Genomic DNA, 9,422 nt, shown 5'->3' on the forward strand with positions numbered 1-9,422 from the left:
CCCACAGCCAACTGAGCCTGCTAGTCATCGTCATGGGTTTTTTTATCCTCTTGAGGGGGCGTGTCTTAAATTACTCTTCAGCGTGAGCAATGACATACAAAATGAAAGAAAGAGATAAAGGGTACATGAATGACTTTCTTCACTGAGAAGTATTTTAATTCATTGTCTGTCTTCATTGTAATCCCTACAAATTGCAAACTGTTACGTGCCTGTAACATGAGTTTTCATTTTAGTCATTTTATACAGATGGAGCTTATTTCCTTCAGTGAAAATCAATATATGATACCAAGTTATAGTTTTAAAAAAACATCAGTCGATCAGTTTGCAATTATTTGTTCTTTTCCTCTTCCTCTTCATAAAGAACCAGCTTTGGATGACTGCTTTTATTGCTTAGTTATGAAGTCAGTTGCACTCTGTTTATTTAAATAATGACTAACTAGAAAGATAACAATTCTCCGGGAGTTCACATTGTTGCTTTTTCTAAGAAGTGCAGCCTGACAGACTTTCCACAATAAGGTGCTTATTTAAAGCTTTAAATAACAAAATGGTATTGTTGCTGTTGCTGATATGCCAGACTTCCAACTTGTCCAAATGTAGGAATTAAAAACATTGCCTGGTTTTATTTTTGAATTGACTGTTACCCACAAAGCGACCATTCTAGTCACAACTCTGAGGTATGGCTGGGCAAACTACTGTCACAAATGGGTGTAAATTAAGTTGTTACACGTATTATTGCTGTACTGTAACTTTCCTATGTACTGGTACTACAGTTACACATTTGACTACTTTTGGAAAGGCAAAATTTATAGTAGCCTAGTTACCAACAAAGAGACAATAACTTTTATGTTTATTTTGAACCTGATGTGTAAAATTCACTGTACTTTAATCTGAAGTGTTTTGCTGAAGTTTGATCTGCATGGTTTTGGTAAACAAAGTATGAGCTGATGTCATTGTGGGGAGGGACTTTCCTGCTTGTTTTAAAATCCTACTATCATTATATCAGGTTATGCATTAAATAAGACCTATGAAAACCCACAAAACAAATATGGTATTGTTACTGAGTCCATTAAATCCCTAAAGTCTCAACTGGGACTGATGCTGATGAGTCATGTTGGAGATGACATTATTATTAAGTTATTAATGCAAAATGTCACAAGCTTATTTAAAGGGCATGGGGAAATTAAAAAAAAACTCCCCCTTTGCTCCCTTTGACCAGTTGCTGTTATTATGTCTGATGATAAACACTGCCTATTCCCAGTGTTGGAAACCACTAGATCACCAGGGACAGGGACACTGGAAACTGAAACCAAAAGTGCAGTTGAAAGAATGACAACCAGTCATGCAATGCTAAACTGAAAGTGGAGCTTTTAAAAGATTAATTATCAATTGGGTCCCTTCACTTCAATTATTTATAGTGTGTCAATTCCCAAAACAAGTTTATGGCATTTATTTCCTTTGAAAAAGGAAGTGGTGTTTCCTGACAGTAAATGATTTGCCTGTTGGAAAACGGGGGAAATTGGCTGAGTAATGATGAGATGGTAGGTGACTATACAGTCCAACACGTAAATGTCATTTGGTGATGGTGTATATTATCGTGTGACTCAGGTCACACTTAAAAAATAGGAACTTAAAAAGACACATCAAAACCACAAGATCAGACTGCTGTGTCATGTTTCTTCTGTATCATGATCCATATATGTATATGTGAGTGACATTTGGCAGATTTTGCCTTTGACATTTTAAGGCATCGTTCTGAGCCTACCACAGTTCGCCTACTGTAAGAACAGATACATGTTACATGAGACTGTGATGTCAAAAGTCAGCACCTCATCTGCCTACACATGCTTGGCCAAGAAACACCTCCCACACTTACCCTTCAACCCAAGGGCGTATCTGAAGTCTCACGTCATGTCAGTATATCACAGTGGTACATAACATCACCAGAAAAATGTCATCTGATGTTGTTTTACCATGTTAGCTAACATTAACTAGCAAACTAACCCTGGCTTCTGTTGTCTATTGACTAGCTGTCAGGTTGCTAAAAGGAGTAAACATGAAATGTAAGAACGTATGAGATGAATTTCTGTGGAAAAATCCCATGAAAATGTCACCATGAATACTATGACTTTTTATGCCTTATCCTAATGCAATTTTGTGCCTTAAATGTTATGCCTTTTTAATTGTTCTTATACTATGAGGTTTTTGTGCCTTACAATGATGTTTTATGCTTTATTACACTATAAATGTTTTATGCCTTACTATACCATGACTTTTTAATCCTAACTATACTAATACTTTTTTATCCCTTATTATACTATGACATTTTTATGACGTTTTATAACTTACTATACTGTGACTTTTTATGCCTTGCTGGACTATGACGTTTTTGTGACTTTTTATGCCTTACTATACTATGTTGTTTTTTTTTGCCTTTTTATGACTTACAACACTAAGACGTTTTTATGTTGTTTTTATACCTTTTTTTGCCTTCCAATATTATGACTTTTTTATGAGTTTTTATGCTTATTATACTGTGTCGTTTTTGACTTTTTATGCCTTATAATACTGTGACATTTTTTGAAATTCTAAGAACTTAATATACGATGACATTTTATGACTTTGGATGCCTTACTATACTATTATGTTTTTATGCCTTATTATACTATGACTTCTTTTGGCATTTTTATGCCTGAAGATACCATGGCGTTTTTTTCATATTTGTATTCATTACCATAGTATGACATTTTATGCATTAATATACTCTGACGTTTTTTGACTTTTTTATGCTTTAACATACCATGACGTTTGTTTTTATGTTTTTACCCCTTTATATACATAACGTTTTTGGCATTGGTATCCCTTACTATAGTATGACATTTTATGCCTTGATATACCATGAAGTCTCTTGGCGGTATTCTGCCATAGTATACTTTGACGTTTTTTTTTAGCATTTTTATGCCTTACTTTACTATGTCATTAGATGCCTGACCATACTGTGACATTTTTATGACCTTTTATGCCTTATTATGCTATGATGTATTTTTTATGTTTTATGCCATACTATGAAGTTTTTTGTTTTTTTTATGCCTAATTATATTATTTCATCTCATGCCTATTATGATGTTTTTATGACATTTTAGGCCTGTATATAGTATTGCGTTTTTTGGCATTTTTAAGCCTTACTGTACAATGACATTATTATGGCATGCAGTACAAGAGTTTCATAATGGGGCATCGTGTGATACAATGGTTGAAACCGCCTCCTTTCTTTCAGAAGATTGTGGGTTCAATTCCCAGTAAGGTGCTTTACTGTCATATACCTAATTTTTATAATTTTCACACCACACTATACTATGAAGTTTTTTTTTAGCATTTTTATGCCTTACTTTACTTTGTCATTTGATGGCTGACCATACTGTGACATTTTTATGACCTTTTATGCCTTAATATATTATGTTTTTTTTTTACGTTTTATGCCATACTATACTTTGAACTTTTTGGGCATTTTTATGCCTTACTATATTATTTCATCTTATTCCTTGCCATAGTATGATGTTTTTATGATCTTTTATGCCTTAATATATTATGATGTATTTTTGACTTTTTTACGTTTTATGCCATACTATACTATGAAGTTTTTGGGCATTTTTCCGTCATACTATACTTCAACGTCTTTTGGCATTTTTATGCCTACTTGTATTTTTTCTTCTAATGCCTTGCCATACTATGATGTTTGTATGACCTTTTATGCCTTAATATATTATGGTGTTTTTGGGCATTTTTCTGTCATACTATACTTCGACATCTTTTGGCATTTTTATGCCTTACTATAGTTAGATGTTTTTTGGGCATTTTTATTCCTTACTATACTATCTCATTTGATGGCTGACCATACTGTGACATTTTTATGACCTTTTATGCCTTAATATACTATGATGTATTTGGGCATTTTTCCGTCATACTATATTTCGACATCTTTTGGCATTTTTATGCCTTAATATATTATTTCATCTTGTTCCTTGACATAGTATGATGTTTTTATGACCTTTTATGCTTTAATATACTATGATGTATTTTTGACGTTTTATGCCATACTATACTATGACATTTTTTGGCATTTTTATCCCATACTATAGTTAGATGTTTTTTTGGCATTGTATGCCTTATTATACTATGTCATTAGATGCTTGAACATATTGTGACATTTATTTGACCTTTTATGCTTTAATATTCTATAAATGATTTTTGACGTTTTATGCCATACTATACTATGACGTTTTTGGGCATTTTTCCGTCATACTATACTTTGACGTCTTTTGGCATTTTTATGCCTAATTGTAATATTTCTTCTAATGCCTTGCCATACTATGATGTTTGTATGACCTTTTATGCCTTAATATATTATGATGTTTTTTCTACGTTTTATGCCATACTATACTTTGAACTTTTTTGGCATTTATATGCCTTACTATATTATTTCATCTTATTCCTTGCCATAGTATGATGTTTTTATGACCTTTTATGCTTTAATATACTATGATGTATTTTTGACTTTTTGACGTTTTATGCCATATTATACTATGACGTTTTTTGGCATTTTTATACCATACTATAGTTAGATGTTATTTGGCATTTTTATGCCTTACCATAATATCTCATTTGATGGCTGACCATACTGTGACATTTTTACGACCTTTTATGCCTTAATATACTATGATGTATTTTCAATGTTTTATGCCATATTATACTATGACGTTTTTGGGCATTTTTTAGTGTCATACTATACTTCGACGTCTTTTGGCATTTTTATGCCTAATTGTGTTATTTGATCTTATTCCTTGCCATAGTATGATGTTTTTATGACCTTTTATGCTTTAATATACTATGATGTATTTTTGATGTTTTATGACATACTATACTATGACGTTTTTTGGCATTTTTATCCCATACTATAGTTAGATGTTTTTTCGGCATTTTTATGCCTTATTATACTATGTCATTAGATGCTTGAACATACTGTGACATTTTTATGACCTTTTATGCCTTAATATACTATGATGTATTTTTGATGTTTTACGCCATACAATACTATGACGTTTTTTGGCATTTTTATACTATACTATAGTTAGATGTTTTTTTGGCATTTTTATGCCTTACAACACTATCTCATTTGATGCCTGACCATACTGTGACGTTTTTATGACCTTTTATGCCTTAATATACTATAAATGATTTTTGACGTTTTATGCCATACTATACTATGACGTTTTTGGGCATTTTTCCGTCATGCTAAATTTCAACATCTTTTGGCATTTTTATGCCTTACTATATTATTTAATCTTATTCCTTGCCATAGTATGATGTTTTTATGACCTTTTATGCTTTAATATATTATGATGTATTTTTGATGTTTTATGCCATACTATACTATGACGTTTTTTCACATTTTTATCCCATACTATAGTTAGATGTTTTTTTGGCATTTTTATGCCTTACTATATTATTTCATTATTCCTTGCACTAGTATGATGTTTTTATGACCTTTTATGCTTTAATATTCTATAAATGATTTTTGACGTTTTATGCCATACTATACTATGACGTCTTTGGGCGTTTTTCCATCATGCTATATTTCAACATCTTTTGGCATTTTTATGCCTTAATATATTATTTCATCTTATTCCTTGCCATAGTATGATGTTTTTATGACCTTTTATGCTTTAATATACTATGATGTATTTTCGATGTTTTATGCCATATTATACTATGACGTTTTTGGGCATTTTTTAGTGTCATACTATACTTCGACGTCTTTTGGCATTTTTATGCCTAATTGTGTTATTTGATCTTATTCCTTGCCATAGTATGATGTTTTTATGACCTTTTATGCTTTAATATACTATGATGGATTTTTGACGTTTTATGCCATACTATACTATGACGTTTTTGGGCATTTTTCCGCCATACTATAGTTAGATGTTTTTTTTGGCATTTTTATGCCTTACTATATTATTTCATCTTGTTCCTTGCCATAGTATGATGTTTTTATGACCTTTTATGCTTTAATATACTATGATGTATTTTTGACGTTTTATGCCATTCTATACTATGAGGTTTTTTGGCATTTTTATACCATACTAAAGTTAAATGTTTTTTTGCATTTTTATGCCTACTTGAATTATTTCTTCTAATGCCTTGCATTAGTATGATGTTTTTATGACCTTTTATGCTTTAATATTCTATAAATGATTTTTGACTTTTTATGCCATACTATACTATGACGTTTTTGGGCATTTTTATATCATACTATATTTAGATGTTATTTGGCATTTTTATGCCTTACTACACTATCTAATTTGATGCCTGACCATACTGTGACGTTTTTATGACCTTTTATGCCTTAATATACTATGATGTATTTTTGATGTTTTATGCCATACTATACTATGACGTTTTTGGGCATTTTTCCGTCATACTATATTTCAACGTCTTTTGGCATTTTTATGCCTTACTATATTATTTCATCTTATTCCTTGCCATAGTATGATGTTTTTATGACCTTTTATGCTTTAATATACTATGATGTATTTTTGACGTTTTATGCCATACTATACTATGAGGTTTTTTGGCATTTTTATACCATACTATAGTTAGATGTTTTTTTTGCATTTTTATGCCTTACTGTATTATTTCATCTTATTCCTTGCATTAGTATGATGTTTTTATGACCTTTTATGCTTTAATATACTATGATGGATTTTTGACGTTTTATGCCATACTATACTATGACGTTTTTGGGCATTTTTCCGTCATACTATAGTTCGACATCTTTTGGCATTTTTATGCCTTACTATATTATTTAATCTTATTCCTTGCCATAGTATGATGTTTTTATGACCTTTTATGCTTTAATATACTATGATGTATTTTTGATGTTTTATGACATACTATACTATGACGTTTTTTGGCATTTTTATCCCATACTATAGTTAGATGTTTTTTCGGCATTTTCATGCCTTATTATACTATGTCATTAGATGCTTGAAAATACTGTGACATTTTTTTCACCTTTTATGCTTTAATATTCTATAAATGATTTTTGACATTTTATGCCATACTATACTATGACGTTTTTGGGCATTTTTCCGTCATGTTATATTTCAACATCTTTTGGCATTTTTATGCCTTAATATATTATTTAATCTTATTCCTTGACATAGTATGATGTTTTTATGACCTTTTATGCTTTAATATACTATGATGTATTTTTGACGTTTTATGCCATACTATACTATGACGTTTTTTGGCATTTTTATCCCATACTATAGTTAGATGTTTTTTTGGCATTTTTATGCCTTATTATACTATGTCATTAGATGCTTGAACATACTGTGACACTTTTTTGACCTTTTATGCTTTAATATTCTCTAACTGATTTTTGACGTTTTATGCCATACTATACTATGACGTCTTTGGGCGTTTTTCCATCATGCTATATTTCAACATCTTTTGGCATTTTTATGCCTTAATATATTATTTCATCTTATTCCTTGCCATAGTATGATGTTTTTATGACCTTTTATGCTTTAATATACTATGATGTATTTTTGATGTTTTACGCCATACTATACTATGACGTTCTTTGGCATTTTTCCGTCATACTAAACTTCGACGTCTTTTGGCATTTTTATACCTAATTGTATTATTTCATCTTGTTCCTTGCCATAGTATGATGTTTTTATGACCTTTTATGCTTTAATATACTATGATGTATTTTTGACGTTTTATGCCATACTATACTATGACGTTATTGGGCATTTTTCTGTCATACTCTACTTAGACATCTTTTGGCATTTTTATGCCTTACTATATTATTTCATCTTATTCCTTGCCATAGTATGATGTTTTTATGACCTTTTATGCTTTAATATACTATGATGTATTTTTGACGTTTTATGCCATTCTATACTATGAGGTTTTTTGGCATTTTTATGCCTACTTGTATTATTTCTTCTAATGCCTTGCATTAGTATGATGTTTGTATGACCTTTTATGCCTTAATATATTATGGTGTTTTTTTTTTTACATATTATGACATACTATACTTTCACGTTTTTTTAGCATTTTCATGCCTTACTTTACCATGTCATTAGATGCCTGACCATACTGTGACATTTTTATGACCTTTTATGCCTTAATATTTTATAAATGATTTTTGACGTTTTATGACATACTATACTATGACGTTTTTGGAATTTTTATACCATACTATAGTTAGATGTTGATGTTGAGATGATTTTTATGCCTTACTATACTATTTGTTTTAATGCCTGACCATAATATGACGTTTTTTTGCATTACTATACTGTGACGTTTTTATGCCTTTTCATGCCATACTATACTATCATGTTTTTATGCCTTACTATACTATGACTTTTCTATGACTTTTTATGTCACAATATACTATTACGTTCTCTTCCGTTTTTTCATGCATTACTACACTATGATGATTTTATTAATTTTGATGCCTCACCATACAATGACGTTACTATGACATTTTTTTGTCGCAATATCACTCAAGAGGGATTGACTTGTACTGAGAATCAGCACGGCTGTGATTCGGTCATAGTACGACGCCGCAGGCCGAGTACCGAAGACAATCATAGCCATGCTGATATTCCGTACAACATCACGGCCTCGAGTGTGATATTGCTTTTATAGAAAAAGTTCTACAAGCTCCATATTAGTTAAATAAGCAACAAAGGTTATGATTTATTTGTTCATTTTATCATTTATTTGGCTAAGCAAACACAACTGATGCAAAGTAATACAACATTTTCCTTACCGGCACAGTGCACACCAGCATGCTGCTTTGGAATGCTCACAAGTATCCAGGCCTCTTCCCTTCATCCTCTTCTGACGACCAGACATTATTTCAAATCAAATGTTATTTGTAGATATAAAGTTTGTTACAATCTAACGCTAATTAACGGTTAATGGACAACCTGTGTCGCTGAATGATATATGTAGTTAAAAGTGCCAGTGCTATTACAATATGTATCAGCACTAATGGAATGTCCCTCCTCCAATCAATGTACTTGGATATATAATCTGATGTTATTATTACTTATTATGCCTCATTTATATGCCTTTTTTATGCCTTACTATATCGTGACATTTTATGACTTTTTATACCTTATTATACCATGTCGTTTTTTATGACTTTTTAGGCCTTACTATACTTTTTCGTTTTCATGACTTCTTATGCCTCACTATGCTTTTTTTGCCTTGCTATACTGTGACATTATTAGGACTTTTCCTGCTTTACTATACTATGACCTTTTTTATGCCTTACCATACTATGACGTTTTTATAAAATTTTATGCCTTACTATACCATGACGTTTTTATCCCTTACTATAC

This window comes from Seriola lalandi, unplaced genomic scaffold (assembly GCF_002814215.2).
Source record: "Seriola lalandi dorsalis isolate HSWRI2012SDOR001 ecotype SW California unplaced genomic scaffold, Sedor1 jcf7180002054262, whole genome shotgun sequence".
NCBI lineage: Eukaryota > Metazoa > Chordata > Actinopteri > Carangiformes > Carangidae > Seriola > Seriola lalandi.